A 15349-nucleotide genomic window follows, 5' to 3' on the forward strand; every position below is an offset into this window, starting at 1 on the left:
CCCGTCTAGAAGTCTCTGATACAGAGACATAACAGGATTCATGTTCACAAGGGATGCAAGATGATGCCAAGTAATTTCTTGGCATTTGTTTTTGTAACTACAATTAAAAGCATCTACAATGACAGGATAATCAACCTAATTTGAGGTTGAGTAAGACACAGTTTAAAGTCAAGACAGTCATTGATCAGGTCAATAAAGCTGTACATTCAGCAATGCACAGCTATCAACTTTTTCTTTAATTTTTCTAGTGGGAAATAACTGACATGACCAACCATTGTCAGTGGAGGCTTGCATGTTGCTTTCTGCTGAGCAGGTTTCAATGTAGCTTATAGATTATTATGAAATATGAAGACCGGATAGTCTACTTTAAAAAAATCAGTCAATGTAAACCCTGTGGAACACAGCAGTCCCGTTCCCCTTTTAAGGAGGGACCATGAGTTGAGGGCCTACTCAACAGTAGCTAACAACTACATTTTTCTGCATAAAAGTGAAAATCTAATCCTTACTCAAACACCTAAAAGAAAGTAAATTATATACATGGTTTCATAGTGGGGGTAAAGGGTGGTTAAACAAGTTAATGAAAAAATGAAATGAAAAGATCATGAAAATTTTCCATGAACTTTTTGAAGCTCCCTCAGAGTTTCATTTGGGAGTTACATTGGGAACTTTCTGGCCTGAGGGGGATATAAGTATTTGAAAAATCTACAAAATGGAAACCACTGGAACCATTTGCTGTAAAGTCAATTCTAACTCCTGGAGGTCTCATGTATTTAAGAGTTGAACAGTGTTTCATAGGCTTTGCAATGGCTGACTGTTCAGTAGACCACTAGGCTTCTCTTCCAGGGCCCCCTAAACTGCCAGCCTTTCAGTTAGCAGCTAAGCACTGAAGATGCCTTTAAAAAAATATTTTTGGTCTTGTGCCACTGATCCCATTCTGACTCATAGTGACCCTGTATGTTATCAGGTGTTGTTGACTTGGCTCTTAGCAGCCCTACGCATGACAGAATAAAGCACTGCCCAGTCCAGTGCCATACTCACAATTGTTGCTATGTCTGAGCTCATCTCTGCACCCACTATTTAGAGCTATCTTATCAAGGACCTTCCTTTTTTACTTTACCAAGCTTGATTTCCTTCTCCAGGCACTCTTCCACCTGATAAAATGTCTGACGTATGTGACGTGTCATCCCAAATGTGTTAGGCTGGACTGACTAGAGAAACAAATCCAGTGATACTGACAAATGTGGAAGAGAGAGCTTTATATCAAGAAGTAATTATATATCAAGAAAGCATCCCAACACGATGCGAAACTCAAGTCCATAAGTTTGATACTAGTCCATAACTCCCTCGTCAGGCTCGTGTAGCCACCTGCAATGACATAGGCTGCAGAAAGGTCACCGGATGGTGGGTGCAGAGTCATGTGGCTCCAGGGACAGTGGAAATATGGCAGGGCTGCAGCAACTTTGGGGTCAGTCACACAGAGTCCCGGCAGGCAGGAAAGCAGAGTGTGGAGAGAGAAAGAATTGCCTGCAGTCCTTCTCATGAGAAAGCCACACCACCAAGGAAGCACCATCAGGCTGTGATCTGATGGGAAGGTCTGGCTCCACCCCAAGCCAGGGGTGTCTAGTTGACATAAAATCATCTAATTACCACATCAACTTCTTAGGAGCATTTTGGCTGTACTTCATCCAAGACAGATGTGTTGTTGTTGGTTTTTCTATCAGTCTACAGCCTGGTCAATATTCTTTGCCAGCACCAGATTCAAATGCATACTCCTTCTGGGGTCTTCTTTATTCACTCTGTGGCTTTCACCTGTATTTTCTGGGACTGAAAATGTCACAGGTTGTGTCAGGTGGACCTATCCTCAAAATGACACCTTGCTACTGAACACTTTCCAGGAATCTTTTGCATCAGATTTGTCCAATGCAGTATGTTGTTTGATTTCTGAACTCTTGCTTCTTTATCTGTAGTGTCTTCTAATTTTCTGAAACTTCCCAGAATGATGCTCTGTCCTATGGAATGATTCTTGAGTGTGTGATGCATGAGTAGTTGGACAAAGGCTAGCACTCCAGCAAGTAGCAAAGGAATTCAATACTGCTAAATGTATTATGCTCTGAAAGCGTGCCGCCTTACTTGTTACAGTTTAAATTAGTTCTAACAGGAATAGTACAGTTCATTTTCACTTGGCTATACTGACCACCAGAAAGCCTAAAGTTTTTATTTCTTTTTAGGATTCTAAAGACTTGAAGAAGTAGAAATTGTTGACTGGCATAAGGTCCAATATTGGAGGGTGTGGTAGTTATATAATCGTGTGTCAATTTGAGAGGATTATGAGTGAAGGGCTAGAGTCTAGCCTTCAATCAGGTGATAGTCAAGTGAGGCCTCTGTGAGGGCATGGCCTTCTCCTGAGGATTCTGGGAACTACAATATTTCTCTCTCTCTCTCTCTCTCTCTGCTCATTCCCTGGGAGACAATGCAGCTGACAAGACACATGGAACTAAACTAGTGCCCTGAGCTGGGAAAGTCATGTGGAGACCCCTGTCAGCACTGAGATGCTTACAACACACTGGATCCACAAGACTTCCCACCCAGTGGCCTGTCATCTTCCTGCATTCAGTGTCAGCATCATTGCCTGTGCTTCATGAGTTTGAAGAGGACTTTATAGATTGGTATCAGACATATAGAATAATATTGACTAATATTGACTCATGGACTCAATGTGGACTGGGCTGGGATGTTTTCTCAATAGTCAATTGCTCTTGTATATAAACCTCTTTCTTATACACATATGAGTGTCTATGAATTTGTTTCTCTAGTCTACCTGGATGAACACAGAGGGTAAATAAAAAGTATCACTACAAAACAATAGAAACTTTATTAAACCAAAATATCAAACTATGAAGCTCTTATTTTTTGACATATCTTCCCACTAGGCCTCTAAACTAGAAATGTTGTTTCTATTTTTGTAAGCCTTCCCTGAAGAATGATGTGCTCTTCAACTCACATCACACCACAATGAAAGTTTTGGTATCTTAAAGAACCAAAATTGTGTTCCTTTTCAATATTCTTTGAATTTGGGGAATAAAAATAAGTCTGAAGGGGAAAGATCAGCATTGTAGGGTTGGTGGGTAAGATTTCCCGCCAAGTCCTTATTGGACACTCCTTGCTACCCTTGAAGAATGATTGGTGTAGTGTCATGATATTTTTAAGTCCTTGGTTTAAATTTCCTAGATATTTTCTCACTAATGTAATTTTCAATATTTATAAGTTTCATAATAAAACTCCCATATCATCCTATGTCCCCTGAGAAATCTATCAAGATCATTCCTTTAGGATCCAAAAGACATTTGTAATATTTTTCTGATTGTACCTTCCATCCTTGAATTTAATTAGCTCAAAAGATAACCTTAGAAGCCACTGTTTTGCTTGGGTCTCCTTTTATTTATTTATTTATTTATTTAAAGATGCCCTAATAAGATTAAGACAAGTGGATGATTGATGATTGGTAGATTTTGTTGGCAGTTATTCACTAATCTCAGAGACATGTTTAAACACATGTTGGTAGGAATAAACTTGTGCATGTAGGAACTGTAACACTAATAGTAATTTTTTTACTTACCTTTGTGTCCATAAATTTTTGCTGAGAATATTTTGTGCTGACCAATATCATGTTCATTTTCAGCTTTAGAGTATGAGCGATTGTGACAAGGACCTCTTCTTGCAGTACACTGATATGTTTCTGTCACTGTAAAAAGAAAGTGCATGTCCCTTCGATAATACCCTTGCAATGAATTATCAGGTGGGGGTAAAGTTACTCCCTTAGGCAGAGCTCTGAGTATAAATTGTGCTGTAGATAAAACCAAGCAACACTGTAGAAGAAAAGAAAGGTCGAACAATGACATGCAAACTAAAAGAGACACATTTTAAGGTAAGGCACCATGGCTTAGTTCTTAATGTTTGTAAGATTAAAGTTTACTAGGGAAATGCTTTGGTCCTGATTAAACTGATCCTTTCTGAAACAAAACAATACTCCTTACTTCGAAGAATTTCCTTTCGATCATCTTTTTAGATTTGAAAAAAAGAATATATTTATATTCATAACAGAATTAATATATAGTGACTGTTAGCACCTTTGTATGTTTTCTACCACCGTTTAGGCTGGATTCAGAAGAGAATGTGTAATGAGGGATATCAGTGCTGATGTTAGATGAATTGGGGCTGAAAGCAGAGAGTACCAGAAAGATGTTTACTTGTGTTTCATTGACTATGCCAAGGCACTTGACTGTATGGATCATAACAAATTGTGGATAACCTTGAGAAGAATGAGAATTACAAAACACTACACTGTTCTCATGTGGAACTTGTACATGGATCAAGAGGCGTTTGTGAGAACAGAATGAGGGAATCCTGATGGTTTAATATGTAGAAAGGTTTCGGTCAGGTTTGTATCTTTTTACAATAGTGATTGATCCTGTATGCTGAGCAAATCCTTGGAGAAACTGGATTATGTGAAGAAGGGTGCAGCATCAAGACTGGAGGAAAGCTTATTAATAACTTGGGATATGGAGGTGGCACAACTCTGCTGAAAGTGAGGAGGACTTTAAACACTTGGTGATGAAGATCAAAGATTGCAGCCTTTAGTATGGATTACGACTCAACGTAAAAAAGATCCAAATCCTGGACTTCCGGGAAGATGGCGACTCAGTAACACATACCAGAGGGAGTCCGCAGAAATCAGCGCAGGAGAGTTACTAAGAGGGAAATTCAAACTGCTGGATCACAGGAGGAGCATCATAAAGATAAGTAGGCACAGATCCACAAGGTTTTGAGGGGGTGGGGGCTTTGGGTGTATCACAATGGAGGCCGGCTATGGTTTGACCTTAGCCCTGCCACTGTCTCCACTGGAGCAGGGACCATTTGGAGCTGGAGCAGGGCTTTAACTCAACACAGCCACAGCTTGCCCCCACCTCAGGGCAGGAATTAAGCCCTTGTAGCCCCATGGGCAGGGATCGGGGTTCAGCTACATTGTTATTTTTGTTTCCCTCTCTTCCCTCTATCCTTCCCCCCCACCCCCAGTTTCAGCGGGCTTAGTTTAGTTTTGGTTTTTTTTTCCCTCTTTGTCTCTTTCCTGTTCTCTCACACTCTATTGCTGATCTCCAGACCACTCCCCTTAGCCTAGGGAATTTACACCCGTCTCACACCCAGTTAGGAGAGCTCCACCCAGTTAGGTGAGCTCTACCCTGGAAGCCTAGCCCTAGGCTTGGAAAGCCCTGCTGACCTCCACCAGGAGATACTCTGCCCAACTTCTTACCAGGGAATTCCTTCCTGTGTGGCTGGGGGAGATCCTATTTTGCCTCTGTTGTCCCATGTGACTGAAGGAACTTCCTCCCGCCTATCTTATTGCCTCACACACCCTAAGGCAGCTCAGCCAACAATCACCAACATTCCAAGCTGCTGCAGGAACCTCTGCCCAACCTACACAGTGATCTACCTGGCCAGGGAAATTTTGCCCACCATTCACAGTGTTCTACAACAAAGCGGGAAACACACCAGCCTTCTGGGGTACTCCCCTGAGAGGGAAGCCCCAAGAAGATAAAGTGGTAAGCTAATCTCATAGTGAAATTAGCTGTAGGCAGTTCGAAGAAGCATTCCTACAAGTCTTCCAGAGAGAGCCTGTGCCCTTCAACTTCCTGGAAAATGGCACCTGGCTCCTCTAAAACAATGCAATTGAAAGAGCCATCAGCCCCAACGACCTCAAGGAAAAAACAGGAGTAAAAAAAGGCAATGGTGGAAGATGTCCTGAATATAACAATGTGCATAGAACAAGCATACATTGATCTGCCAAAAAGAAATTTTCAGAATGCTGCTTGGAGTCATACAGGATATGAGAGAAACAATACAGAAAAAGGATGAAATGATAGAGGAGATAAAGTCCACACACCAAAGGGAAACACAAGAGCTTAGGGAGGAGATAGTAAAAACCAGTAGCAGACTCAATGACCTTGATCATTGAGTGGAGAAAGCAGAGAACCTCACCAGTGACTTGAAGGACAGCCATGCAGACTTTAACATACAAAATTAAAAACTAATAAGATCATCAGAGAAGCTGAAGAAAACCAAAGAGCTATGTGTCATGCTATGAAAAGGAACAAGATTAGAATTATTGAACTACCGGAGGAAGAGACAACAAAGATGTCATCGGCAACAACAGTAAGAGAATTCTTGGAGGAAAACTTCCCCAGCTTAATGAATGAAAACCAGACAACCATTCAGGAGACTGAAATAACACTAGCTAGACTGAATCCCAAAAAGAAGTTACCAAGGAACATAATAGTTAAGCTATTCAACTTTAAGGAAAAGGAGAAAATAATGAGAGCAGCTAGGGGAAAACAAGCAATCAAATATAAAGGTTACCAAATAAGAATATGCTCAGCCCTATCACCAGGAACTATGAAGAAGAGAAAATGGAGTAACATATTCCAAAAAATTGAAGGAAAACAACGCAAACTAAAGAATACTCTACCCAGCCAAATTATCAATCAAGACAAAAGGAGAAGTAAGAGTCTTCCTAGACAAGAAAAACTCAAAGAATACATTAGAAGAAACCCAATCCTACAAAAGATCCTTGCTGACCCAGTATGGGCAGAAGAACAACACTCACCAAACATAAATAGGAGTTTTGGCTTAAGGATGGAAAGAAGTCAAAAATGATACACACACACACCATACTAATAAGAAAGGAAGCTAGGAAAACACCCAACACAAAGGTATAAGATGACATCACAGAGTCTACAGATGGAGATAATAACCCTGAATATCAATGGCCAGAACTAAGGCATTAAAACACTGAAACTAGCAGACTGGCTTAGAAAACACAACTCATCAATCTGCTGCCCACAGGAGACACATCTCAAGGCTACAGATAAAGATAGGGTGAGAATCAAAGGCTGGAGAAAGGCATACCAAAAAACAGCAATTCAAAAAAAGCAGGGTTGCAATCCTAATCTCAGATAAATTGACCTCAAAGTACAAACCATAAAAAGAGATAAGGAGAGACACTATATAATGCTCAAGGGAATTGTAGACAAAGAACAACTAAGCATTGTAAACATATATTCCCTGATTGAGAGACACACTGAATATGTCAACCAACCACTCCAAAAGATGAAAAAAGAAACCACAGCCTCAACAAATATAGTGGGTGACTTCAATATACTGCTCTCTGAGAAAGATATGTCACAAGGAAAGAAACTCAGCAAGGAGGCTAGAGATCTAAATACTACAATTAGACAATTTGACCTGAGAGATATTTACAGAGCTTTCATTCCAAATACATAAAAATTCACATTATTTTCAAGCCTGCATGGCACATATTCGAAGATATACCACATGCTGGGGCATAAGGTGAATCTACATAAATTTAAGCACATTGATATCCTACAGATCTCTCTCTCTGCCCACTGTGCCATAGGCAGGAAATCAACAAAAGGAAGACGAAGAAAACAAGAGCAAATAATTGGAGGATGAATAACTCTCTACTGAAAAATGAGTGCATATTAATGTATATCAGAGATGAAATTACTAAATTTCTAGAAACCAACGAGAATGAGCACATGACATACCAAAACTTATGGGACACAGCAAAGGCAGTTATCAGAGGAAATTTCATAGCAATACATGCGCACCTGAAAAAGGAAGAGAGATTCATGATTGATATGCTGGCACAAAATTTACAACTAGAGCAGAGTCAACAGGACAATCCCACGAATAGCAAAAGAAAAGAAATAATAAAAATCAGGGCTGAGATTCAGGAGAGGGAAAATAGGAAAACTATGGGAAAAAATTAATGCTGCTAAAAGTTGGTTCTTTGAAAGGATAAACAAAATTGACAGACAGCTGGCAAACCTAAACAAAGAAAGGAGGGAACAAACTTCAATAGCAATAATGAGGGATGAAAGAGGGGACATTACAACAGACCTTAATGAAATCAAAAGGATAATCACACAGTACTATGAAGGATTGTACTCCAATGAATTCAACAACTTGGAAGACATGGACAAATTCCTGGAAAAATGAAGCAAGACCCTTATCTCGCTTCATGCACAAGAATAAACTCAAGGTGGATCACAGACCTTGAACTTAAATGCCAAACTATTAGGGCCTTCAATAAGGGAATTGGGACCAACTTGAGAACTTTGGCACAGGGAATACATAGGTTATAAGCAATAGGGAAGGACACAAACACAGAGGAGGCACAAATTGGCAAATGGGATATACTGAAGATAAAACACCTGTGTACATTGAAAGAATTCACCAAGAGAGTAATAAGACAGTCCACGTACTGTGAAAACATGTTTAGCAATGACATATCAGACGAAAGCCTTATTACTAAACTTTATAATACTCTGCTAGCTTCCAAAAAGAAAAAAACTAATTGCCCATTGAGGAGGTGGGCAAAAGACCTGAACAGAAGTTTCACAGGAGCAGAAATCCAAATGGCCAATAAACATATGAGGAAATGTTCCCGATCTTTAGCCATAAGAGAAATGCAAATTAAAACAACAATGAGGTACCACCTAATACCCTCAAAGATAGCTCAATTCAAAAAAATCAGAAAGCAACAAGTGTTGGAGGGGCTGTGGGGAGACAGGAACTCTCATCCACTGCTGGTGGACCTGTAAGTATGTACAGCCGCTATGGAAATCGACCTGGCGATATCTGAAACAGATGGAAATTGAGCTACCATACGACCCAGCAATCCTGCTACTGGGCATACTCCCAGAAGAGGCAAGAAACAAACCACGGCCAGACATCTGTGCTCCAAGCAAAGTAAGCCAAGCACAAAAGGACAAGTACAACATAAGTCCACTGAGGTAAGCTTTAAAAAAATGCAAATGGGGCATAGGGAAGAAGCTATTGTATACAAACATTCCTGGGGTGAGGACCAGGTAGTATGGCAGGGACCAGACAAAATCCAGGGATACATATAGTAGCCAACTGAAAAGGAGGGATGGAAAGGAAAAAAGAAAAGAAATGGGTAGCAGGGGCATAGGGCACTAACCCACCCAAGGGGAGGGTATTGTTTATATCTCCACAGGGAAAGAGGGACCAGACTTCCACCCAGTGCTCCAAGATGTGAATGCGACATGCCAACATGGAGTAGGAAACCAGTGGAGAGGTCTGAGGGGCTGGTACCAATCTCAACTAAATGGACACCTGTCCCTCCCCACAGAAGAAGTTATTTCAGAGGACAGTACTGAATCTGCAGTTCAGGGAGAGGGCATGTCTGATCAGAGCATACAGGAGCAAATGAAGGGGGAGGAAGAGAGAGTGGAGCACATCCTGACCCACCAAGCCTTGACAATGAGATTCCCACTCAGAGCAGACAATTCACAGAGAAGACCATATGGCCGGCCCCACTATGAGACATGACATCCCTCACTGATCCATAGCCCAACAGGGGACAACACTGGAGACACAGTGTGGGAATTGCGCCTGATCTGATCCCACCACACCGAGGCAAAACACTAAAGTCATGGAGCAGAACAGCAAGGTGAACAGAGCAACGAAGTCCACGGGGAATACCAAAAATAGACTTTGGGGCCCTGGCTTGGCACCCCATCAGACTCGACCGGAAAACACTCCTGAAGACCAACTAACTACAAGCTTTTCTTTCTTGTTATTGTGTTTTGTTTTGGTTTTTGTCATTGGTTGTTGTTGTTTTCTTTTCTTTTGTTGCTTGATTTTTCTCTGTCTTGAATTTGTACATGTTATTATCTCCGCAGGTCTGTCTAAATAAGATAGGCTGGATGTTCAATCTGGAGGAGAAAACAATGGGCCTGACAGTTCCGGGAGAACATGGGAGAGGGGGAGGTGGCAGGAAAGGTAGTGGTGTTAAAAAACCCAGGGACAAGGGAACAACAAGTGATCCAAATCAGTGGAGAGGAGGGTATAGAAGGCTGATAGGGCATGACCAAGGGTAATGTAACCAAGAGGAATTACTGAAATCCAATTACTGAACATGATAGTGGGACAAGAGGAAAGTAAAAGGAAATAGAGGACAGAGTTAGGAGGCAAAGGGCATATATAGAGGTCTAAATAAAAGCATGTGCATATGTAAATATTTATATATGAGGATGTGGAAATAGAGATCTATGTGCATATATGGATAGGTTTAGTATTAAGGTAGCAGAAGGACATTGGGCCTTCCCTCAATGCAAGAATACTTTGTTCTACTGAAAGTACTCCCTCAATGCAAGAACACTTTGTTCTATTAAACTGGCATTCCATTATGCTTACCTTCCCGACACAATCGCTGAAGACAAAGCAGGTGAATAAACAAATGTGGTGAAGAAAGCTGAGGGTGCCCAACTATCAAAAGATATAGCATCTGAGGTCTTAAAGGCTTGAAGGTAAACAGCGGCTATCTAGCTCAGAAGCAACAAAGCCCATGTGAAAGAAACACATCAGCCTGCATGGTAACGAGTTGCCGAAGGAATCAGTTATCAGGCATCCAAGAATAAAAAAAATCAAATCATTGTGAATGAGGGGGATTTTGGAGTGGAGACCTAAAGCCCATCTGTAGGCAATTGGACATTCTCTAACGAAATGGTTGCGGGGAAGAGATGAGCCAGGCCGGGTTCAGGGTAGCAATGATAAAACATACAACTTTCCTCTAGTTCCTAAATCCTTTATCCCCACCTACTATCATACTCCCAATTCTACCTTAGAAATCTGGTTAGACAGAGGATGTACACTGGTACAGATAGGAACTGGAAATCCAGGGCGGATGATCCCTCTAAGACCATACGTGATAGTGGCGATACCAGGAGGGTGGAGGGAGGGTATGGTGGAAAGGGGGAACCAATTACAGGTATCTATGTATTACCTCCCCCTTTGGGGGTGGACAACAGAAAAGTAGTTGAATGAAGATATCTGACAGTGTAAAATATGACAAAATAATAATTTATAAATTATCAAGGGTTCATGAGGGAGGGGGTAGCGGGGAGGGAGGGGAAAAATGAGGAGCTGATGCCAGGCGCTTACGTGGAGAGCAAATGTTTTCAGAATGATGAGGGCAATGAATGTACAAATGTGCTTTACACAATTGCCGTATGTATGGATTGTGATAAGAGGTGTATGAGCCCCTAATAAAATGATTTAAATAAATAGAACTTTATATCAAAGAGTAATTTTATGTTAAGAAAACATCTCAGACCAGACCAGATCTAGTCCGTAAGTCCAATATTAGCCCATATGTATGATACCAGTCTATCCATTCCTCTTCAGATTCACACAACACATGCAATGACACTGAATACAAGAAGATCGTAGGTCAGTGGGTGGGAATTCTTATAGATCCAGTAGTGCTGGAAGCATCTCAACACTGGATGGGTCTCCATGTGGCTTCTCCAGCTCCAAAACTCTGGTTATCATCAGCATAGCTCCATGTGGCTTGTCAACAGAAATGTCTCATACAGAGAATATGTGTCCCTTCTCCAGCAAGGAATACCAGAGTTCCCCGAATCTCAGGAGAAGTCCATGCCCACACAGAGGTCTCACTGGCTATGACCTGATGGACAGTCTAGACTCCACACTTTCACTCAAGTTGACAGAAGATTATGTAACTGGCACAGTTGTAAAGGATTTTGTCATGCTGGGATCAACAACCAATGTTCATGGAAGCATTAGGTTGAGATAAAAAGATACATTGCCTTGTGTAAACCCACTGCACAAGACCTTTTTAGAGTGTTGAAAAGCAAGGCTATTACTTTGAGGACTAATGTGTGTCTGACACAAACCATGTTACTTTCCATTGCCACATATGCATATGAAAGTTGCACATTGAATACGAAAAACGGAAGAAAAAGAGATGCATTTGAATTTCAGTGCTAGCAAAAAATATTGAAAGTATGATGGACTACCCAAAGGACAAACAAATCTGTCTTGGAAGAAGTATGGCCAGAGTGCTCCTTAAAAGTAAAGTGGGTAAAACTTTGTCTTACATATTTGGAGCATGTTATCAAGAGTAGCTAGTCTCTGGAGAAGAACATCATGTTTGGTAATATAGATGGATGGGCAGCTAAAAAGAGGAAGGCTCTCAAGGAGATGGATTGACACCATGGCTGCACCAATGGGCTCAAGTGGAGGAACAATTTTAAGGATTACGCAGGACTGGGCGGTATTGTGCATAGGGTCACTATGGGTTGGAACTCACTCAGTGACACCTAACAACCATAACATGTTTTCTATTTTAAATTCCTCTGGGGTTGATGTTTCTCCATAGAGACTCTTCACAATAATTTACTTTTGCATATCCTTATGGTGGTTGGACTCCTGCGCACCTAGCAAATCATCTTGAGACTTCCCTGGAATGTGGGTTGCCTTTCTAATTTTCTTTTAACCAATAGAATACAGCAGATTCGATGTTGCATGACCTAGGAGCCTAGGTCATAAGACAAATATCTCTTCAGCCTAAATTTCTTAGAACACCCTACCTTGGGATATTCCCTGTCAGAAGCTTGCTAACCAATAAGAAATGCAACTATCCTAAGACTATGTTGTCATGAGGAGCCCAAGCCATACAGAAATGCCCCGTGTAAGTTCTCTGATCAAAGTTCCAGCTAAACTCTCGGTCAACATCCAGCAACAAGATATGCTAGTGGATAAACCACCTAGACAATCACTAGAGATACCCGGTGATTCCAAACCCAGTGGTCACCTAATTACAACCACAGGCCAGATCCTCAATGATAACCACCCAGCTGTGTCCCGTTAACTCACAAAACCAGAAAGATAGTAGAAAATTGTTGTTTTTACACCACTACATTTGGAGAGAGGTTGTTATGCAACTACAAACAAATTCAAGCCACATTACTTTTAAAACAGGTAGAGGAAATGAAATATTGCAATAAATATATTTTCATTGTTATCAAGTATGTCAAATGTACATGCTCCTCCAAATATACCCGTTGCTATGGTGAATTCATTTCTAGCCTGAACATTAAACAGAACAAAACTTAACAGCTGTGCTTATCCAGCATTGGGATACAAAGAATTTCATGGCTGAAATGTTCATGTTTCCTTAAAATGATAGAGTTGTGTGACTGTCAGTCTTACTGATATTACGTATAAAAACCTATGCCATCTCCAGTGCAATAAGAATGCTCATCCATTGCATGCTCTCTTTTATTTATCTTATAAAAGATAAGATGTCTTTCTCTCTTGATACAAGTACATAAAGGACATAAAGTTTTGAATTTGGGTAAAGATATCATATTTGCATGTAAGGATGGACATATACCAATAGGATTCTCTTGACATTATAGTATGCTTTTTCTACTTTCACAGAAAAGTACCCCTGAAATAAAATAATCAAATAATTTTGCCTTAGAAATATCATTATAGTTTTTAAAGCATCATTTGAACTTCCCAACTTCATCTCAAGATTGAAGCTTGAGGAAACCAGATTGACTTTAGCTTTATTCCTCTCTGTTTCCTGTCTTCTTGTCTTCATCTTAGAAATAAAGAAATCAGGACTTTGAAGAAAATTGCCCTCATGTGTTGTCAATCTATGTGCAATTATTGTTGGTTTGATTTTCTTTATTAAATCAGCGACCTAGAAGAAAGCATGTGCATTAAATCAGCGACTTAGAAAAAATATCTGTATGGTGGCCTGTAAATCCATTGATGCAGAAAAAGTTCAATATACTTAAAAAATCAAAACATGTTTTTGGTGCCTACTATATTTATTCTTGTTAGCAAGCACTGAGTGAGGTAAAATGGTAAATAGTAAATGAGTTTCCATTTGTAAAACTATCAAATGACAATGCTTATTCTTGCTTAAGATTTATTGAATATTATTTATTATGTGTCTGAGTTTTCAAAGAGGAAATATTTATAGGGAAAGATTGTTCTCTGTACTTATTTCTTTCATTTAATAACTATTCTTTATTTCAACTTAGTGTGTGTAACACTCATGACTGTATTTCTAGGTTTTTCTGGATTGAAGAAGTTGACATTTCTTGATCTTTGCCAATGGTAATGTTCTACTATTTTCAAAGCTACCAAGTACTTGTCCTACAATCCATCACATAAGTGGACTACTCTCTCATGCAGAGTACCAGAGAGATGAGCAGCATACAGAAGACAGGTTATGGCTTCACATCTTCCCAGTGGACTATAGGTAATTTCACACTATTATGGGATTAACTTCTCACATCCACACCAATATATTTTTTCAAAAGTAAATAGTTCACAGATTTTATTATTTTGATAATCATTGGAAAATTATTACTTGCTTGAAACCTTTATTAGCAACTACTGGAGTTTGGGAGGCCCATTATTTACATTATTTCATCAAAGCTGTTTAATTTATAATGTTATTTATAACATCCCTTTATCCTTGTAATGTCTATGTAGGCTCCATGGTCTCATCCATCCCCAACACTGGACATTTAGGTCATCTCTTTTTCTTTGATCAGTCTAGCAAGGGCCTATTGATTTTATTGACCATTTGCTTTCATTTTCCCCCTATTATTTATGTATTCTTTCTCTTATTTTCATTCATCTCTTTATTATTTACCTGCTTATGTCAGTGACACAAATGATCAACGTTAGTGATGGAAGAGACAATGGAGCCTAGATTTATATCCCAGAATATGAACAACACTGGTGAATGCTCTCTGTGCACTTGAAAAGAATGCGTATTCATTTTGCCAATGGGCGGGACAGTTTATAAACAGCAATTAGGTTAAATTTGTTGATTATTGTTGCTAGTGGACTTCTAATCTTTTCTGACTTATGATGCTCCCATATGTGCAGAGTAGAATTTCTCTACAGGGTTTTCAAGACTGTAACCTTTTCAGAAGAAGATAGTGAAGACTGGATTTCCGTGTAACTCTGAGTGGGCCCGATCTGCTAAACTTGAGGTTAATTGTGAAGTCCATAACCATTTGCATTGTGAGTTTCTAGGTTTGCACCCTACTAGGGTCCCTGATGGTGTGGTGCATTAAGTATTGGAATGCTAACTGGGACACTATAAGGAGAGTCAATTTTAGAACAATGAGTTTGAGTTGTTTAGTCTATACATCCTTCCTGGCCCACGGCACAGTATCTGCAGCCACTTCATATGCATGCAAAAGCAGAACAATGAATAAGGAAGATTAAAGAATTAATGCTTCTGAATTATGGTGTTGGAAAAGAATATTAAATGTGCATGGACCGTCAGAAGGACAAGTTTCTATTGGAAGAAGTAAAGTCTGAGTGAGACTTAGAAGCAAAGATAACCAGAATGTGGTTTATAAGCAAGGATGGCAAGACTTTGTCTCACATACTTTGGGCGTGCTATTAG

This window comes from Tenrec ecaudatus, chromosome 7, assembly GCF_050624435.1.
Source record: "Tenrec ecaudatus isolate mTenEca1 chromosome 7, mTenEca1.hap1, whole genome shotgun sequence".
In the NCBI taxonomy this organism is placed as follows: domain Eukaryota; kingdom Metazoa; phylum Chordata; class Mammalia; order Afrosoricida; family Tenrecidae; genus Tenrec; species Tenrec ecaudatus.